Source organism: Triticum urartu, chromosome 3, assembly GCF_003073215.2.
Source record: "Triticum urartu cultivar G1812 chromosome 3, Tu2.1, whole genome shotgun sequence".
Lineage (NCBI taxonomy): Eukaryota > Viridiplantae > Streptophyta > Magnoliopsida > Poales > Poaceae > Triticum > Triticum urartu.
The window spans coordinates 100889452-100908180 of record NC_053024.1 but is presented as its reverse complement, the minus strand read 5'-3'; the positions used below and the strand labels follow the sequence as shown (position 1 = coordinate 100908180).

The 18729-nt window shown below is 44.9% G+C and overlaps 1 pseudogene; it reads left to right on the top strand.

Moving 5' to 3' along the window:
* The first annotated feature begins 6723 nt into the window (after positions 1 to 6723).
* On the top strand, positions 6724 to 8441 carry LOC125548080 (annotated as a pseudogene).
* Positions 8442 to 18729: the final 10288 nt, after the last annotated feature.

The window sequence follows — 18729 nt, the reverse complement described above, 5'->3', positions numbered from 1 at the left end:
GTACAACAGTCGCTTGAATCGAGTGGGAGTTGATCTTCTAGATGAAATAGTGATGGTTCTCCGATGTCATTACCACCAAGATGCTTGAGCTTCGTGATGAACTATAATATATCAGGGACATATATGATGATCCTTGAGATATTCGCGATGTTTGACACCACGAAAGTAGAAATCAAGAAGGAGCATCAATTGTTGATGGTTAGTGAAACCACTAGTTTCAAGAAGGTCAAGGGCAAGAAGGGATACTTCATGAAACGGCAATTCAGCTGCTGCTCTAGTGAAGAAACCCAAGGTTGAACCCAAACCCGAGACTAAGTGCTTCTGTAATAAGGGGAACAGCCACTGGAGCAGAATTACCCTAGATACTTGGTAGATGAGAGGGCTGGCAAGGTCGATAGAAGTATATTGGATATACATTGTGTTGATGTGTACTTTACTAGTACTCCTAGTAGCACCAGGGTATTAGATACCGGTTCGGTTGCTAAGTGTTAGTAACTCGAAATAAAAGCTACGAATGAACGAAGACTAGCTAAAGGTGAGCTGACGATATGTGTTGGAAGTGTTTCCAATGTTGATATGATCAAGCATCGCACGCTCCCTCTACCATCGAGATTGGTGTTTGCGTTGAGCATAGACATGACTGGATTATGTCTATCGCAATACGGTTATTAATTTAAGGAGAATAATGGTTACTCTCTTTATTTGAATAATACCTTCAATGGTCTTGCACCTAAAATGAATGGTTCATTGAATCTCGATCATAGTGATACACATGTTCATGCCAAAAGATATAAGATAGTAATGATAGTACCACCTACTTGTGGCACTGCCACGTAAGTCATATCGGTATAAAATGCATGAAGAAGCTCCATGTTGATGGATCTTTGGGCTCACTCGTTTTTGAAAAGTTTGAGGCATGCGAACCATGGCTATTGGTGTATATGCATGAAGAAACTCCATGTAAATGGAGCGTTTGGACTCACTTGATTTTGAATCACTTGAGACATGCAAATCATACCACATGGGCAAGATGACTGAAAGCCTCGTTTTCAGTAAAATGGAACTAGAAAGCAACTTGTTGGAAGTAATACATTTTGATGTGTGCAGTCCAATGAGTGCTGAGGCATGTAGTGGATATCGTTATGTTCTTACTTCACAGATGATTTGAGTAGATGTTGAGTATATTTACTTGATGAATCACGAGTCTGAATTATCGAAAGATTCAAGTAATTTCAGGGTGAAGTTGAAAGATCATCGTGACAAGAGGATAAAATATCTATGATATGATCATAGAGATGAATATCTGAATTACGAGTTTGGCACAGAATTAAGACATTGTGGAAATTGTTTCACAACTAATACAGCCTGGAACACCATAGTGTGATGGTGTGTCCGAACATCATAACTGCACCCTATTGGATATGATGCATACCATGATGTCTCTTATCGAATTACCACGATAGTTTATGTGTTAGGCATTAAAGACAACCACATTCACTTTAAAAGGGGCACCACGTAATTCCGATGAGATGACACCATATGAACTATGGTTTAGAGAAACCTAAGCTGTCATTTCTTAAAAGTTTGGGGCTGCGACACTTATGTGAAAAAGTTTCAGGCTGATAAGCTCGAACCCAAAGCGGATAAATGCATCTTCATAGGACACCCAAAACAGTTGGGTATACCTCCTGTCTCAGATCCGAAAGCAATAAGGGATTGTTTCTAGAATCGGGTCCTTTCTCGAGGAAAAGTTTCTCTCGAAGGAATTGAGTGGGAGGATGGTGGAGACTTGATGAGGTTATTGAACCGTCACTTCAACTAGTGTATAGCAGGGCACAAAGAGTTGTTCCTGTGGCACCTACACCAATTGAAGTGGAAGCTTATGATAGTGATCATGAAACTTCAGATCAAGTCACTACCAAACCTCGTGGGATGACAAGGATGCGTACTACATCAGAGTGGTACGTAATCCTGTCTTGGAAGTCATGTTGCTAGACAACAATGAACCTACGAGCTATGGAGAAGCGATGGTGGGCCCGGATTCCGATAAATGGCTCAAGTCCATAAAATCCGAGAGAGGATCCATGTATGAAAACAAAGTGTAGACTTTGGCAGAACAGCTCGATGGTCGTAAGGCTGTTGAGTGCAGATGGATTTTAAAAGGGAGACGGACAATGATGGTAGGTATCACCATTAAGAAAGCTCGACTTGTCGTTAAGATGTTTTCCGACAAGTTCAAGGAGTTGACTACGATGAGACTTTCTCACTTGTAGCGATGCTAAGAGTCTGTTGGAATTATATTAGCGATTACTGCATTATTTATGAAATCTTGCAGATAGGATGTCAAAAAACATTGTTTCCTCGACATTTTTTTTGAGGAAAGGTTGTATGTGATACAAACCGGAAGGTTTTGTCAATCCTGAAAGATGCTAATAAGTATGCAAAGCTCCAGCAATCCTTCTAGGGACTGGAGTAAGCATCTCGGAGTTGGAATGTATGCTTTGATGATGATCAAAGATTTTGGGTTTATACAAAGTTTATGAGAAACTTGTATTTCCAAAGAAGTGAGTGGGAGCACTATAGAATTTCTGATAAATATATGTTGACATATTGTTGATCAGAAATGACGTAGAATTTCTGGAAAGCATATAGGGTTATTTGGAAAGTGTTTTTCAATGGAAAGCCTGGATTAAGCTACTTGAACATTGAGCATCAAGATCTATAAGGATAGATCAAAATTCTTAATGGTACTTTCAAATGAGCACATACCTTGACATGATCTTGAAGGTGTTCAAGATGGATCAGTCAAAGAAGGAGTTCTTGCCTGAGTTGTAAGGTATGAAGTTAAGACTTAAAGCTCGACCACGGCAGAATAGAGAGAAAGGACGAAGGTCGTCCCCTATGCTTAAGACATAGGCTCTACAGTATGCTATGCTGTGTACCGCACCTGAAATGTGCCTTGCCATGAGTCAGTCAAGGGGTACAAGAGTGATCCAAGAATGGATCACAAGACAGCGGTCAAAGTTATCCTTAGTAACTAGTGGACTAAGGAATTTTCTCGATTATGGAGGTGATAAAGAGTTCGACGTAAAGAGTTACGTCGATGCAAGCTTAACACCTATCCGGATAGCTCTGAGTAGAGATACCGTATACGTATAATGGAGCAACAATTTAGAATAGCTCCAAGTAGAACAGTTATTTGGAATAGCTCCAAATAGAACGTGGTAGCTGCATCTAGGAGATGACATAGAGATTTGTAAAGCACACACGGATCTGAAAGGTTCAGACCCGTTGGCTAAAACCTCTCTCACAAGCAACATGATCAAACCCAGAACTCATTGAGTGTTAATCACATAGTAATGTGAACTAGATTATTGACTCTAGTAAACTCTTTGGATGTTGGTCACATGGCGATGTGACCTGTGAGTGTTAATCACATGGCGATGTGAACTAGATTATTGACTCTAGTGCAAGTGGGAGACTGTTGGAAATATGCCCTAGAGGCAATAATAAATTAGTTATTATTATATTTCCTTGTTCATGATAATCGTTTATTATCCATGCTAGAATTGTATTGATAGGAAACTCAGATACATGTGTGGATACATAGACAACACCATGTCCCTAGTAAGCCTCTAGTTGACTAGCTCGTTGATCAATAGATGGTTACGGTTTCCTGACCATGGACATTGGATGTCGTTGATAACGGGATCACATCATTAGGAGAATGATGTGATGGACAAGACCCAATCCTAAGCATAGCACTAGATCGTGTAGTTCGCGTGCTAAAGCTTTTCTAATGTCGAGTATCATTTCCTTAGACCATGAGATTGTGCAACTCCCGGATACCGTAGGAGTGCTTTGGGTGTGCCAAACGTCACAACGTAACTAGGTGGCTATAAAGGTACACTACGGGTATCTCCGAAAGTGTCTGTTGGGTTGGCACGAATCGAGACTGGGATTTGTCACTCCGTGTGACGGAGAGGTATCTCTGGGCCCACTCGGTAGGACATCATCATAATGTGCACAATGTGACCAAGGAGTTGATCACGGGATGATGTTTTACGGAACGAGTAAAGAGACTTGCCGGTAACGAGATTGAACAAAGGTATCGGGATACCGACGATCGAATCTCGGGCAAGTATCGTACCGCTAGACAAAGGGAATTGTATACGGGATTGATTAAGTCCTTGACATCGTGGTTCATCCGATGAGATCATCGTGGAACATGTGGGAACCAACATGGGTATCCAGATCCCGCTGTTGGTTATTGACTGGAGAACGTCTCGGTCATGTCTGCATGGTTCCCCAACCCGTAGGGTCTACACACTTAAGGTTCGATGACGCTAGGGTTATAAAGGAAGTTTGTATGTGGTTACCGAATGTTGTTCGGAGTCCCGGATGAGATCTCGGACGTCACGAGGAGTTCCGGAATGGTTCGGAGGTAAAGATTTATATATAGGAAATCCTGTTTCGGCCATCGGGACAAGTTTCGGGGTCATCGGTATTGTACCGAGACCACCGAAAGGGTCCCGGGGGTCCACTGGGTGGGGCCACCTGCCCCGGGAGGCCACATGGGCTGTAGGGGGTGCGCCTTGGCCTACATGGGCCAAGGGCACCAGCCCCAAGAGGCCCATGCGCCTAGGGTTTCAAGAAAGGAAGAGTCCCACAAGGGGAAGGCACCCCTAGGTGCCTTGGGGGGGAGGGAAACCTCCCTTGGCCGCCGCCCCCCTAGGAGATTGGATCTCCTAGGGCCGGCACCCCCCCCCCCCTTGGGCTTCCTATATATAGTGGGGAAGGAGGGCCTCTCAACACACACCTTTGCCTTTGGTGCAGCCCTCCCCTCTCCCAAGTCCTTCTCCTCTCCCGTGGTGCTTGGCGAAGCCCTGCAGGATTGCCACGCTCCTCCACCACCACCACACCGTTGTGCTGCTGCTGGATGGAGTCTTCCTCAACCTCTCCCTCTCTCCTTGCTGGATCAAGGCGTGGGAGACATCGTCGGGCTATACGTGTGTTGAACACGGAGGTGTCGTTCGTTCGGCACTAGGATCATCGGTGATTTGGATCACGACGAGTACGACTCCATTAACCCCGTTCTCTTGAACGCTTCCGCATAAAGATCTACAAGGGTATGTAGATGCACTCTCCTTCCCCTCGTTGCTAGTCTCTCCATAGATAGATCTTGGTGACACGTAGGAAATTTTTGAATTTCTGCTACGTTCCCCAACACCCCACTACCCACCAGGGCGCGCTTGGAGGGGGTGGCGCCCTGGTGCCTAGTGGGCACCTGGGTGGCCCCTCTGGTATGTCTTTATTCCAATGTTTTTTATATATTTCAAAATAATTCCCCGTAAAATTTCATCTCATTTGGAGATGTGCAGAATAGGCATCTCTGGCATAGCTTTTCCAGGTCTAGAATTCCAGCTGCCGGTATTCTTCCCTTTGTGTAAACCTTACATATTATGCGAGAAAAGGCATTAGAATTACTCCATAAATTGTTATATTACATAAAAACACTATAAATAATAGTAGGAAAACATGATGCAAAATAGACGTATCACTACTATAGACTCTATCACCACAAAGTTTGATCATCATTTTAATGAGGTATCTTCAGAGCTGGTCGAGAACTTCTCTTGCCTTGACCCAAGAGACTCATTTTCTAGGTTCAATGTGGAAAAGCTTGAGACTCACAGAGATTTATCAAGAGTATTCTCCAAGTATGAACGCAAACACATAGAAGATAACCTTGAGCTATTCATTATTCATATGAGAAAAATTGAATACTTGTCATGATATTGCAATCCTAAAAGATAGTTGAACTTGAATGACACATCATGTTTCCTATGGTTTATCGCCCCGTTGAGTTGGCATTGCTACTACCGGTAATGAGGACAATAGCTGAAAGAGCATTCTCAGCAATGAAAATCATTAAAACCGAGTTGTGGAACATGATGTTCGATGGCTGTGTTTAACTATTTGATGGTGTGTTGAGCGAGGAGGGATATTCAAAAGTCTTCATCATGATAAAATTAAGGAAGATTTTTATAATGATGTTAGGGCATTGCCATTGCCTGGGTCTTTTAGAGATCATACAAAATTTCATTATCAGTATGTTTCAGCTTATCGAGTAAAATTTCTCGCTGTGTTGCATTAGTGGGATTTGTTATGCCTTGTGGAAATATTTTAGGCTATTTTTTTGCACATGCGTGAGATTTATATGCCGGCTCAGTCTTTTGAGGGTGCTCATAGGGGTAGTGTATGCGTGCATTCATAAAAGTGAGTGTATGAGTATATATATGAGCGCTTGCGTCTATACTGTGTTAAAAAAAATACACGGGCCACAAATGTACAATAGTGATCTTCACACTTCGTGTCCATCTATCTGATGATGTAGTAGTAAATTGACAGCTAAAAAATGACCGAGGTCAAACCAAAAACGGCCGGGTTTCCATGCATGTATACCCCCAGGCGGCGACGCGGGATATACAGTGCGGTTTCAAATGATCCAATATTAATTTATCGCACAATTTTTGGATATTCTCTCTTTTCCGTAGTCACTTCTAATTACAGGATTAATAATATCTGTTTTTAGCGTCGCCGTTGCTCTTTTTATACTCTAACCTCAAGCCTTCCTTTCACATCTTACGAGCTTCCCTCTCCTTCGTTGACCTAACTAAATCCGTGAGCGTTAGACACTAGCCGAGTGACTCCACGGAGGCCATGGACGTCAAGTGCCCCAACGGCTCCATCAAGAAGGTGAGGCAGGCGGCGCCGGGTGTGGAAGAGGTGACGTACATGGAGTGCGGCAGAAACCATGCGCTGGCTAGCGGTGGGCACGTTGTGGACGGCTGCGGGGAGTGGATGCCACTGGGGGACCACAACCCCGCCGACACGTCTTCGTACAAGTGTGCGGCCTGCGGCTGCCACCGCAACTTTCACCGCAAGGTGATGACGGAGAGGTCGCCGCCGCCGCCGCCCATGGCGGCAACCGTGCTCCATGGCCTGCCGCAGCGCAGGGAGAAGATGTTGGAGGACCAGCTCCCGGCGTCGACTCTGACACCGACTCGGATGGCACGGAGTATGACTCGGATGCCACAGAGTACGACTTGGAAGGCACGAAGTATGAAGATGAGCGCTCCGTGTCCCGACCACTGCAGCCTCCACCCGCGTATCATCCGGCGCCGGTGGCACAGCAGCCGCCAGCGTACATCTCTCCTGCGCGACACAGTCGCCCGCTAGGGGAACTGCAGATTCAGAGGCTCACCGCCCAGCGCTCACCGGCGACGGCACCACCGCCCCATGGGGTTATGTCGGAGAGGAAGCGGTCTCGCACCATGTTCACAGCTGACCAGAAGTTGCGGATGCAGGAGCTGTCGGAGCACCTGGGATGGCGTCTGCAGAAGCGCGACAAGGACATCATCGAAGCAAGGTGCCACGACATCAGCATCCGCAAGAACGTCTTTAGGAATTGGATGAACAACAAGAAGCGCAAGTAGCCCAACGGCCACAACGCCTCCGCTGCAGCCTCCTCCGCCGTCTGACCATCCCGTCTCCGTCTTCCCCACCACCATCACACCACTAGTGCTAGAATAAATCTTGTCTGTGCGTCTAGTTTCTTGGCCATGGCAACATTGAGCTACCATGGGAGCATTTATCCATTCCGCTTCCATGGGATGTTTTTCGGCTGCCATGACAAGCCTTTTTTATGTTAATATTTTTTGCTGGTAGGCTCAACTACTTTGAGCAATTTTTGTGGCGCGCTCGATCCGTTCGTGAGATGTCACGAACCTGTCGAGGCCGTGGGCGTTACAAGTTTCCCTTGTACCAGAATAAAAGGAGGTGAAAGAAATGAGAAAGGTCGCAATTGCATGCGCTGCAGAAAACTATCTGTGTCTCTTTGTTCTCCGTGTTCATCGAGCGAGTGTGAGTTGTTTGTGTGTGAGAGGAGATTGCCGCAATTGGCATCGGAGCCTTCTTGCGTGATGAGAGACGACCATACAACCCCCCTCGACAACACCGTGAGCTAAGATGACCAGTGCCGACGAAGAGTCGTGGTGGATCGTGAAGACTCGGGTGATGTGCGAGGGTGGGGGAGGCACTCCCTGTCCCATGCCCACCTGTACCAACTACAAACATTGGGCCCTCCTGATGCAAGTGATGCTCGAGGGCTGTTGGGAGGCAATCAAGATCGGCACCACCATCCAAAGCGACGACCGGCTAGCCCCTAAGGTAGTCCTCGATGGTATTTCACTAGAAATAATGACGATACTCACCACCAAGCCCACGCCAAGGACACCTGGGACACCCTGAGGACGATCCGCCTTGGAGTGGCACATGTCTACGAGGCCACACTCACGACATTGTCCAAGCATTACAGCAACATCCGATTCACCAACTGCGAGATGGTGGAAACTTTGCCATGCGCATCACGGGCATGATGGTGCAAATGGTGCAGCTCAACGAGACGACCCAGGGGAAGCGCATTGTCTGTAAGTTCCTGTTCCTATGCGTTGATCCTAAGAAGTACTCACAGATTTCCATGTTAATCGAGACGCTCGTCGACCTCGACACACTCACTGTCGAGGAGTTGACGGGATGCCTGGAGGTGGCAGAGGAAGCAGTTCAAAATAAACCAGATCGACAATGCCGTGGGTCGGTTGTTCCTTGATACGTTTCAAGCATATCTATAATTTTTATATGATTCATGTTATATTGCTATCAATTACATACACTTTGTACATACTTTGTATCAACTTTTATTGGACTAACATATTAATCAAGTGCCAAGTGCTAGTTATTTTTTGCCGTTTTTTCACTTTTAGGAAAATCCCTATAAAAATCGGAGGAAAAATAATTCAAAAATAGTTCGGGCAGTTTCACATCAAAAGAAGATCTAGGAACCAAGGCCCGGCCCCAAGGGCCTCCACCGGTGTGTAGGCAGCTAGCGATGGTGCCCTGGGCCTCTGGGCACCTACAGCCTGGGGCGTCCTCCCACGTGGATCCGATGCCCGATAGTCTTTATATACCTCCAAACTCCTATCCTAATTACCGATGATTTTTTTGGTGTGTCCACATCGTTTTTCTGAGGCGATCTTCATTTTCTCTCTGATTTGGCACTCTGCAGAGGGGTGAACTTTCATCTTCAACATGTACATCAACTATTGCTGCTCCCATGGTGATCTAGGTGAAGGAAATATGCCCTAGAGGCAACAATAAAGTTATTATTTATTTCCTTATATCATGATAAAAGTTTATTATTCATGCTAGAATTGTATTAACCGAAAACATAATACATCTGTGAATACATAGACAAACAGAGTGTCACTAGTATGCCTCTACTTGACTAGCTCGTTAATCAAAGATGGTTATGTTTCCTAACCATGGACAAAGAGTTGTTATTTGATTAACGGGATCATATCATTAGTTGAATGATCTGATTGACATGACCCATTCCATTAGCTTAGCACCCGATCGTTTAGTATGTTGCTATTGCTTTCTTCATGACTTATACATGTTCCTATGACTATGAGATTATGCAACTCCCGTTTGCCAGAGGAACACTTTGTGTGCTACCAAACATCACAACGTAACTGGGTGATTATAAAGGAGCTCTACAGGTGTCTCCAAAGGTACATGTTGGGTTGGCGTATTTCGAGATTAGGATTTGTCACTCCGATTGTCGGAGAGGTATCTCTGGGCCCTCTCGGTAATGCACATCACTTAAGCCTTGCAAGCATTGCAACTAATGAGTTAGTTGCGGGATGATGTATTACAGAACGAGTAAAGAGACTTGCTGGTAACAAGATTGAACTAGGTATAGGATACCGACGGTCGAATCTCGGGCAAGTAACATACCGATGACAAAGGGAACAACGTATATTGTTATGCGGTCTGACCGATAAAAGATCTTCGTAGAATATGTAGGAACCAATATGGGCATCCAGGTCCCACTATTGGTTATTGACCGGAGACGTGTCTCGGTCATGTCTACATTGTTCTCCAACCCGTAGGGTCCGCACGCTTAAGGTTTCGATGACAGTTATATTATGAGTTTATGCATTTTGATGTACCGAAGGTTGTTCGGAGTCCCGGATGTGATCACGGACATGACGAGGAGTCTCGAAATGGTCGAGACATAAAGATTGATATATTGGAATCCTATGTTTGGATATCGAAAGTGTTCCGGGTGAAATCGGGATTTTACCGGATTACCGGGAGGTTACGGAACCCCCCGGGAGGTATATGGGCCTTAGTGGGCCTTAGTGGAAGAGAGGAGAGGTGGCTAGAGATGGGCCGCGTGCCCCTCCCCCCCTTGGTCCGAATAGGACAAGGAGAGGGGGCCGACCCCCCTTCCACCTCTCTCTCCTCTTTCCCCCCCTCCGCGAATCCTATTCCAACTAGGAATGGGCGCGCCTCCTCTTGGTCGGCCCCACCCCACCTTTTGAACCTTTATATACGGAGGCAGGGGCACCCCCTAGAGACACAAGTTGATCCACGTGATCATATTCTTAGCCGTGTGCGGTGCCCCCTTCCACCATAGTTCTCGATAATATTGTAGCGGTGCTTAGACGAAGCCCTGCGACAGTAGTACATCAAGATCGTCACCACGCCGTCGTGCTGACGGAACTCTTCCCCGACACTTTGCTGGATCGGAGTCCGGGGATCGCCATCGAGCTGAACGTGTGCTAGAACTCGGAGGTGCCGTAGTTTCGGTGCTTGATCGGTCGGGCCGTGAAGACGTACGACTACATCAACCAAGTTAACGCTTCCGTTGTCGATCTACAAGGGTACGTAGATCACACTCTCCCCTCTCGTTGCTATGCATCACCATGATCTTGCATGTGCGTAGGAAATTTTTTGAAATTACTACGTTCCCCAACAATGGCATCCGAGCCTAGGTTTTATATGTTGATGTTATATGCACGAGTAGAACACAAGTGAGTTGTGGGCGATATAAGTCATACTGCTTACCAGCATGTCATACTTTGGTTCGGCGGTATTGTTGGACGAAGCGGCCCGGACCGACATTACGCGTACGCTTACGCGAGACCGGTTCTCCCGACGTGCTTTGCACATAGGTGGCTTGCGGGTGAAAGTTTCTCCAACTTTAGTTGAACCGAGTGTGGCTACGCCCGGTCCTTGTGAAGGTTAAAACAGCACCAACTTGACAAACTATCGTTGTGGTTTTGATGCGTAGGTAAGATTGGTTCTTGCTTAAAAGCCCATAGCAGCCACGTAAACATGCAACAGCAAAGTTGAGGACGTCTAACTTGTTTTTGCAGGGCATGTTGTGATGTGATATGGTCAAGACATGATGCTAAATTTTATTGTATGAGATGATCATGTTTTGTAACCGAGTTATCGGCAACTGGCAGGAGCCATATGGTTGTCGCTTTATTGTATGCAATGCAATCGCGATGTAATGCTCTACTTTATCACTAAGCGGTAGAGATAGTCGTGGAAGCATAAGATTGGCGAGACGACAATGATGCTACGATGGAGATCAAGGTGTCGCGCCGGTGACGATGGTGATCATGACGGTGCTTCGGAGATGGAGATCACAAGCACAAGATGATGATGGCCATATCATATCACTTATATTGATTGCATGTGATGTTTATCTTTTATGCATCTTATCTTGCTTTGATTGACGGTAGCATTATAAGATGATCTCTCACTAATTATCAAGAAGTGTTCTCCCTGAGTATGCACCATTGCGAAAGTTCTTCGTGCTGAGACACTACGTGATGATCGGGTGTGATAGGCTCTACGTTCAAATACAACGGGTGCAAAACAGTTGCACACGCGGAATACTCAGGTTATACTTGACGAGCCAAGCATATACAGATATGGCCTCGGAACACGGAGACCGAAAGGTTGAGCGTGAATCATATAGTAGATATGATCAACATAGTGATGTTCACCAATGAAACTACTCCATCTCACGTGATGATCGGACATGGTTTAGTTGATTTGGATCACGTAATCACTTAGAGGATTAGAGGGATGTCTATCTAAGTGGGAGTTCTTTAAGTAATATGATTAATTGAACCTAAATTTATCATGAACTTAGTACCTGATAGTATCTTGCTTGTTTATGTATGATTGTAGATAAATGGCCCATGCTGTTGTTCCGTTGAATTTTAATGCGTTCCTTGAGAAAGCAAAGTTGAAAGATGATGGTAGCAATTACACGGACTGGGTCCGTAACTTGAGGATTATCCTCATTGCTGCACAGAAGAATTACGTTCTAGAAGCACCGCTAGGTGTCAGGCCTGCTGCTGGAGCAACACCAGATGTTATGAACATCTGGCAGAGCAAAGCTGATGACTACTCGATAGTTCAATGTGCCATGCTTTACGGCTTAGAACCGGGACTTCAACGACGTTTTGAACATCATGGAGCATATGAGATGTTCCAGGAGTTGAAGTTAATATTTCAAGAAAATACCCGGATTGAGAGATATGAAGTCTTCAATAAGTTCTATAGCTGCAAGATGGAGGAGAACAGTTCTGTCAGTGAGCATATACTCAAGATGTCTGGGTATTGTAATCACTTGATTCAACTGGGAGTTAATCTTCCGGATGATAGCGTCATTGACAGAATTCTCCAATCACTTCCACCAAGCTACAAGAGCTTCGTGATGAACTATAATATGCAAGGGATGAATAAGACTATTCCCGAGCTCTTCGCAATGCTGAAAGCTGCGGAGGTAGAAATCAAGAAGGAGCATCAAGTGTTGATGGTAAACAAGACCACTAGTTTCAAGAAAAAGGGCAAAGGGAAGAAGAAGGGGAACTTCAAGAAGAACAGCAAGCAAGTTGCTGCTCGAGAGAAGAAACCCAAGTCTGGACCGAAGCCTGAAACTGAGTGCTTCTACTGCAAGCAGACTGGTCACTGGAAGCGGAACTGCACCAAGTATTTGGCGGATAAGAAGGATGGCAAGGTGAACAAAGGTATATGTGATATACATGATATTGATGTGTACCTTACTAATGCTCGCAGTAGCACCTGGGTATTTGATACTGGTTCTGTTGCTAATATTTGCAACTCGAAACAGGGACTACGGATTAAGTGAAGATTGGCTAAGGACGAGGTGACGATGCGCGTGGGAAACGGTTCCAAAGTCGATGTGATCGCAGTCGGCGTGCTACCTCTACATCTACCTTCGGGATTAATATTAGACCTAAATAATTGTTATTTGATGCCAGCGTTAAGCATGAACATTATATCTGGATCTTGTTTGATGCGAGACGGTTATTCATTTAAATCAGAGAATAATGGTTGTTCTATTTATATGAGTAATATCTTTTATGGTCATGCACCCTTGAAGAATGGTCTATTCTTATTGAATCTCGATAGTAGTGACACACATATTCATAATGTTAAAGCCAAAAGATTCAGAGTTGATAATGATAGTGCAACTTATTTATGGCACTGCCGTTTAGGTCATATCGGTGTAAAGCACATAAAGAAACTCCATACTGATGGACTTTTGGAACCACTTGATTATGAATCACTTGGTACTTGCGCACCGTGCCTCATGGGCAAGATGACTAAAACGCCGTTCTCCGGTACTATGGAGAGAGCAACAGATTTGTTGGAAATCATACATACAGATGTATGTGGTCCGATGAATATTGAGGCTCGTGGCGGATATCGTTATTTTCTCACCTTCACAGATGACTTAAGCAGATATGGGTATATCTACTTAATGAAATATAAGTCTGAAACGTTTGAAAAGTTCAAAGAATTTCAGAGTGAAGTTGAAAATCATCGTAACAAGAAAATAAAGTTTCTACGATCTGATCATGGAGGAGAATATTTGAGTTATGAGTTTGGTGTACATTTGAAAAACTGTGGAATAGTTTCGCAACTCACGCCACCCGGAACACCACAACGTAATGGTGTGTCCGAACGTCGTAATCGTACTTTACTAGATATGGTGCGATCTATGATGTCTCTTACTGATTTACCGCTATCATTTTGGGGTTATGCTCTAGAGACGGCCGCATTCACGTTAAATAGGGCACCATCAAAATCCGTTGAGACGACGCCTTATGAACTGTGGTTTGGCAAGAAACCAAAGTTGTCGTTTCTTAAAGTTTGGGGCTGCGATGCTTATGTGAAAAAGCTTCAACCTGATAAGCTCGAACCCAAATCGGAGAAATGTGTCTTCATAGGATATCCAAAGGAAACTATTGGATACACCTTCTATCACAGATCCGAAGGCAAGACTTTTGTTGCTAAATTCGGAAACTTTCTTGAGAAGGAGTTTCTCTCGAAAGAAGTGAGTGGGAGGAAAGTAGAACTTGACGAGGTAACTGTACCTACTCCCTTGTTGGAAAGTAGTACATCACAGAAAATTGTTTCTGCGACACCTACACCAATAAGTGAGGAAGTTAATGATAATGATCATGAAACTTCAGAACAAGATACTACTGAACCTCGTAGATCAACCAGAATAAGATCCGCACCAGAGTGGTACGGTAATCCAGTTCTGGAAGTCATGCTACTAGATCATGATGAACCTACGAACTATGAAGAAGCGATGGTGAGCCCAGATTCCGCAAAGTGGCTTGAAGCCATGAAATCTGAGATGGGATCCATGTATGAGAACAAAGTATGGACTTTGGTTGACTTGCCCAATGATCGGCAAGCAATTGAGAATAAATGGATCTTCAAGAAGAAGACTGACGCCGACGGTAATATTACTGTCTACAAAGCTCAACTTGTCGCAAAAGGGTTTCGGCAAGTTCAAGGGGTTGACTATGATGAAACCTTCTCACCCGTAGCGATGCTTAAGTCTGTCCGAATCATGTTAGCAATTGCCGCATTTTATGATTATGAAATTTGGCAGATGGATGTCAAAACTGCATTCCTGAATGGATTTCTGAAAGAAGAGTTGTATATGATGCAACCGGAAGGTTTTGTCGATCCAAAGGGAGCTAACAAAGTGTGCAAGCTCCAGCGATCCATTTATGGACTGGTGCAAGCCTCTCGGAGTTGGAATAAACGCTTTGATAGTGTGATCAAAGCATTTGGTTTTATACAGACTTTTGGAGAAGTCTGTATTTACAAGAAAGTGAGTGGGAGCTCTGTAGCATTTCTGATATTATATGTGGATGACATATTACTGATTGGAAATGATATAGAATTTCTGGATAGCATAAAGGGATACTTGAATAAGAGTTTTTCAATGAAAGAGCTCGGTGAAGCTGCTTACATATTAGGCATAAAGATCTATAGAAATAGATCAAGACATTTAATTGGACTTTCACAAAGCACATACCTTGACAAGATTTTGAAGAAGTTCAAAATGGATCAAGCAAAGAAAGGGTTCTTGCCTGTGTTACAAGGTGTGAAGTTGAGTCAGACTCAATGCCCGACCACTGCAGAAGATAGAGAGAAAATGAAAGATGTTCCCTATGCTTCAGCCATAGGCTCTATCATGTATGAAATGTTGTGTACCAGACCTGATGTGTGCCTTGCTATAAGTCTAGCAGGGAGGTACCAAAGTAATCCAGGAGTGGATCACTGGACAGCGGTCAAGAACATCCTGAAGTACCTAAAAAGGACTAAGGATATGTTTCTCGTATATGGAGGTGACAAAGAGCTCATCGTAAACAGTTACGTTGATGCAAGCTTTGACACTGATCCGGACGATTCTAAATCACAAACCGGATACGTGTTTACATTAAACGGTGGAGCTGTCAGTTGGTGCAGTTCTAAACAGAGCGTCATGGCGGGATCTACGTGTGAAGCGGAATACATAGCTGCTTCGGAAGCAGCGAATGAAGGATTCTGGATGAAGGAGTTCATATCCGATCTAGGTGTCATACCTAGTGCATCGGGTCCAATGAAAATCTTTTGTGACAATACTGGTGCAATTGCCTTGGCGAAGGAATCCAGATTTCACAAGAGAACCAAGCACATCAAGAGACGCTTCAATTCCATCCGGGATCTAGTCCAGGTGGGAGACATAGAGATTTGCAAGATACATACGGATCTGAATGTTGCAGACCCATTGACTAAGACTCTTCCACGAGCAAAACATGATCAGCACCAAGGCTCCATAGATGTTAGAATCATTACTGTGTAATCTAAATTATTGACTCTAGTGCAAGTGGGAGACTGAAGGAAATATGCCCTAGAGGCAATAATAAAGTTATTATTTATCTCCTTATATCATGATAAAAGTTTAGAATTCATGCTAGAATTGTATTAACCGAAAACATAATACATCTGTGAATACATAGACAAACAGAGTGTCACTAGTATGCCTCTACTTGACTAGCTCGTTAATCAAAGATAGTTATGTTTCCTAACCATGGACAAAGAGTTGTTATTTGATTAACGGGATCACATCATTAGTTGAATGATCTGATTGACATGACCCATTCCATTAGCTTAGCACCCGATCGTTTAGTATGTTGCTATTGCTTTCTTCATGACTTATACATGTTCCTATGACTATGAGATTATGCAACTCCCGTTTGCCAGAGGAACACTTTGTGTGCTACCAAACGTCACAACGTAACTGGGTGATTATAAAGGAGCTCTACAGGTGTCTCCAAAGGTACATGTTGGGTTGGCGTATTTCGAGATTAGGATTTGTCACTCCGATTGTCGGAGAGGTATCTCCGGGCCCTCTCGGTAATGCACATCACTTAAGCCTTGCAAGCATTGCAACTAATGAGTTAGTTGCAGGATGATGTATTACAGAACGAGTAAAGAGACTTGCCGGTAACAAGATTGAACTAGGTATAGGATACCGACGATCGAATCTCGGGCAAGTAACATACCGATGACAAAGGGAACAACGTATGTTGTTATGCGGTCTGACCGATAAAAGATCTTCGTAGAATATGTAGGAACCAATATGGGCATCCAGGTCCCGCTATTGGTTATTGACCGGAGATGTGTCTCGGTCATGTCTACATTGTTCTCCAACCCGTAGGGTCCGCACGCTTAAGGTTTCGATGACAGTTATATTATGAGTTTATGCATTTTGATGTACCGAAGGTTGTTCGGAGTCTCGGATGTGATCACGGACATGACGAGGAGTCTCGAAATGGTCGAGACATAAAGATTGATATATTGGAAGCCTATGTTTGGATATCGGAAGTGTTCCGGATGAAATCGGGATTTTACCGGATTACAAGGAGGTTACCGGAACCCCCCGGGAGGTATATGGGCCTTAGTGGGCCTTAGTGGAAGAGAGGAGAGGTGGCCAGAGATGGGCCGCGCGCCCCTCCCCCCCTTGGTCCGAATAGGACAAGGAGAGGGGCCGGCCCCCCTTCCCCCTCTCTCTCCTCTTTCCCCTCCTCCGCGAATCCTATTCCAACTAGGAAAGGGGGGAGTCCTACTCCCGGAGGGAGTAGGACTCCTCCTGGCGCGCCTCCTCTTGGCCGGCCGCCCCCCCCCTCCCTTTTGAACCTTTATATACGGAGGCAGGGGCACCCCCTAGAGACACAAGTTGATCCACGTGATCATATTCTTAGCCGTGTGCGGTGCCCCCTTCCACCATAGTCCTCGATAATATTGTAGCTGTGCTTAGGCGAAGCCCTGTGACAGTAGTACATCAAGATCGTCACCACGCCGTCGTGCTGACGGAACTCTTCCCCGACACTTTGCTGGATCGGAGTCCGGGGATCGTCATCGAGCTGAACGTGTGCTAGAACTCGGAGGTGACGTAGTTTCGGTGCTTGATCGGTCGGGCCGTGAAGACGTACGACTACATCAACCAAGTTAACGCTTCCGTTGTCGATCTACAAGGGTACGTAGATCACACTCTCCCCTCTCGTTGCTATGCATCACCATGATCTTGCGTGTGCGTAGGAATTTTTTTGAAATTACTACGTTCCCCAACACTAGGAATAGTTCCTATTCAAGGCTACCGATTTGTGCTAGTAGTTGTGTGTCATGTATCTCTTCTTGATCGTAAGAACTGCCACCATGATTAAGATCTTTTGCATTGATGATTAGTTGAATTGTATGATGTACCTCGTGTGATGAGTACCTTTATGGATCAAATCTTGTTCAGGTGATATTCTTGAACTTAAGAAGTTAATGAGAACCCAAATCTCCAAGAGTAACAAGTATTGGTGAAGAACGAGTTGGGGAATCACGAGCGGGTCTTGTGGAAGTGTATATCGAGTGAACTTTTTCCGGACCCCAAAGAATCAAAGTGTTTGGGTGGAGGGATAGGAAGTAATCGATCTTTTATGATTTGGGAACAGTAGAGCAAGCTCAAGTCAAATGTTGGAGTTAAGAGGTTGGTAGAACGAGGGCCAAATTGATCGTTCTTCTAGAGGGGAACTTGGGTGCCCAGGTTATGTGCCCTGGTGTCCAGGATCTTTAAAGCGCCATCACACAAGAGGCTTTGAGTGCCCAGAGTAGGGACTTTGGGTGCCACTGGTATCTAGTAGGATAAAACCCACTCTAGGGACCCATGGGTTCATGGCCCTCGAGAGCCGGTCTATCCAGAGAACCATCCTCTTGTGATCTGGGGACTCCGGCTACCCAGAAGTCAGCGAGTCTAGAGACCCAGGGTCTCCAGAAACCCTCTCACCATTCCGAGGAGCAGGTCCCTGTACCCGAGGGACCGGGGGTATCAACAATTGCCAGCTATGGGCTATGGTTTTACCCTACTCCCTCTGGTCCTTTTTAGTCTGCATATAATTTTTGTCATGGATTATATAAGAATGTTCATTAAATAATTTT